The sequence below is a fragment of the Oncorhynchus clarkii genome, chromosome 8, assembly GCF_045791955.1.
Source record: "Oncorhynchus clarkii lewisi isolate Uvic-CL-2024 chromosome 8, UVic_Ocla_1.0, whole genome shotgun sequence".
Classification (NCBI taxonomy): Eukaryota; Metazoa; Chordata; class Actinopteri; order Salmoniformes; family Salmonidae; genus Oncorhynchus; species Oncorhynchus clarkii.
In genome coordinates this window covers 24,764,929-24,768,377 of record NC_092154.1, presented here as the reverse complement: position 1 = coordinate 24,768,377, position 3,449 = coordinate 24,764,929, and positions in this window count along the sequence as shown.

The window sequence follows — 3,449 nt, the reverse complement described above, 5'->3', positions numbered from 1 at the left end:
AAGCTAGTATTTCAGTAACGGTCATTACTACCCAAAATAAAAATGTAAATCATCAATCATTCATTTCATTCATCCTATATTGACAACATGTATTTCACCAATAGTCCGTTACGTGATTTCTCCAAACTAAAATCTGACTATGTCATATTCAAAATCTATGCTTTAGATTGAGTGAAATACATACAGTGCCTTGCGAAAGTATTCGGCCCCCTTGAACTTTGCGACCTTTTGCCACATTTCAGGCTTCAAACATAAAGATATAAAACTGTATTTTTTTGTGAAGAATCAACAACAAGTGGGACACAATCATGAAGTGGAACGACAATTATTGGATATTTCAAACTTTTTTAACAAATCAAAAACTGAAAAATTGGGCGTGCAAAATTATTCAGCCCCCTTAAGTTAATACTTTGTAGCGTCACCTTTTGCTGCGATTACAGCTGTAAGTTGCTTGGGGTATGTCTCTATCAGTTTTGCACATCGAGAGACTGACATTTTTTCCCATTCCTCCTTGCAAAACAGCTCGAGCTCAGTGAGGTTGGATGGAGAGCATTTGTGAACAGCAGTTTTCAGTTCTTTCCACAGATTCTCGATTGGATTCAGGTCTGGACTTTGACTTGGCCATTCTAACACCTGGATATGTTTATTTTTGAACCATTCCATTGTAGATTTTGCTTTATGTTTTGGATCATTGTCTTGTTGGAAGACAAATCTCCGTCCCAGTCTCAGGTCTTTTGCAGACTCCATCAGGTTTTCTTCCAGAATGGTCCTGTATTTGGCTCCATCCATCTTCCCATCAATTTTAACCATCTTCCCTGTCCCTGCTGAAGAAAAGCAGGCCCAAACCATGATGCTGCCACCACCATGTTTGACAGTGGGGATGGTGTGTTCAGCTGTGTTGCTTTTACGCCAAACATAACGTTTTGCATTGTTGCCAAAAAGTTCAATTTTGGTTTCATCTGACCAGAGCACCTTCTTCCACATGTTTGGTGTGTCTCCCAGGTGGCTTGTGGCAAACTTAAACGACACTTTTTATGGATATCTTTAAGAAATGTCTTTCTTCTTGCCACTCTTCCATAAAGGCCAGATTTGTGCAATATACAACTGATTGTTGTCCTATGGACAGAGTCTCCCACCTCAGCTGTAGATCTCTGCAGTTCATCCAGAGTGATCATGGGCCTCTTGGCTGCATCTCTGATCAGTCTTCTCCTTGTATGAGCTGAAAGTTTAGAGGGACGGCCAGGTCTTGGTAGATTTGCAGTGGTCTGATACTCCTTCCATTTCAATATTATCGCTTGCACAGTGCTCCTTGGGATGTTTAAAGCTTGGGAAATCTTTTTGTATCCAAATCCGGCTTTAAACTTCTTTACAACAGTATCTCGGACCTGCCTGGTGTGTTCCTTGTTCTTCATGATGCTCTCTGCGCTTTTAACGGACCTTTGAGACTATCACAGTGCAGGTGCATTTATACGGAGACTTGATTACACACAGGTGGATTGTATTTATCATCATGAGTAATTTAGGTCAACATTGGATCATTCAGAGATCCTCACTGAACTTCTGGAGAGAGTTTGCTGCACTGAAAGTAAAGGGGCTGAATAATTTTGCACGCCCAATTTTTCAGTTTTTGATTTGTTAAAAAAGTTTGAAATATCCAATAAATGTTGTTCCACTTCATGATTGTGTCCCACTTGTTGTTGATTCTTCACAAAAAAATACAGTTTTATATCTTTATGTTTGAAGCCTGAAATGTGGCAAAAGGTCGCAAAGTTCAAGGGGGCCGAATACTTTCGCAAGGCACTGTACATACAGGAAATACAGGAAATACATACAGTGCCTTCAGAAAGTATTCAGACCCTTGACTTTATCCACATTTTCTTATGTTACATCCTTATTCTAAAATGGATAAATAAATAAAAAATCAACAATCTATACATCATACCCCATAACGAGAAAATTAACACAGGTTTTTCGAAATGTTAGCTAATTTGTTAAAAATTACAAACAGAAATGCCTTATTTACATAAGTATTCAGACCCTTTACTATGAGACTCCAAATTGAGCTCAGGTGCATCCTGTTTCCATTGATCATCCTTGAGATGTTTCTACAACTTGATTGGAGTCCACATGTGGTAAATTCAATTGATTAGACATGATTTGGAAAAAAACAAGTCATGAGGTCAAAGGAATCCGTAGAGCTCCGAGATAGGATTGTGTTGAGCCACAGATCTGGGGAAAGGTACCAAAACATTTCTGCAGCATTGAAAGTCCCCAAGAACACAGTGGCCTTCATCATTCTTAAATGGAAGAAGTTTGGAAGCACCAAGACTCTTCCTAGAGCTGGCCAAACTGAGCAATCGGTGGAAAAGGGCCTTGGTCAGGGAGGTGACCAACATCTCTGGAGAGACTTGAAAATAGCTGTGCAGCAACGTTCCCTATCCAACCTGACAGAGCTTGAGAGGATCTGCAGAGAAGAATGGGAGAACCTCCCCAAATACAGGTGTGCCAAGCTTGTAGCATAATATCCCCCCCCAAAAAATTGAGGTTGTAATCGCTGCCAAAGGTGCTTTAACAAAGTACTGAGTAAAAGGTTTGAATTCCTATATGCGATACTAATTAGCAACAATTTCTAATAACCCGTTTATGCTTTGTCATTATGCTGTATTGTGTGTAGTTTAATGAGGGGGAAAAAACAATCAAATCCATTTTAGAATAAAGCTGTAACGTAACAAAATGTGGAAAATGTCACGGGGTCTTAATACTTTCCATTCATGCACTGTATATGCTGCATCAGTTGGTCACAGTTTCCTTAAAAAGAAAATGCCTCGTCACAGTATTTTTGTGCATTCAAATTGCCATTGATAAAATGCAATTGTGCTTGCCCACGACCACCATTGGGCAATCTGTTCACAACGTTGACATCAGCAAACCGCTCGCCAACACAACGCCATACATGTGGTCTGCGGTTGTGAGGCTGGTTGGACGTACTGCCAAATTCTCTAAAAACAATGTTGGAGGCGGCTTACGGTAGAAAAATTAACATTCAACTCTGACAACAGCTCTGGTGGACATTCCTGCAGTCAGCATGCCAATTGCATGCACTCTCAAAATTTGAGACATCTGTGGCATTGTGTTGTGTGATAAAACTGCACATTTTAGTTGCCTTTTATTGTCCCCAGTACAAGATGCACCTGTGTAATGATCATGATGTTTAATCAGCTTCTTGATATGCCGCAATTGCGGATGGATTATCAGGCCGATGGATTATCTTGGCAAATGAGAAATGCTCTCTAACAGGAATGTAAGCAAATTTGTGCACAAATGTTTTTGATAAATATGTTTTTTGTGTGGATGAAAACTTTTGGGGATCTTTTACTACATGTTGCACTTATACATTTATTCAGTGTATATTGACCCGTGACAATTTTGAAGTAAGTTACTTAACTATA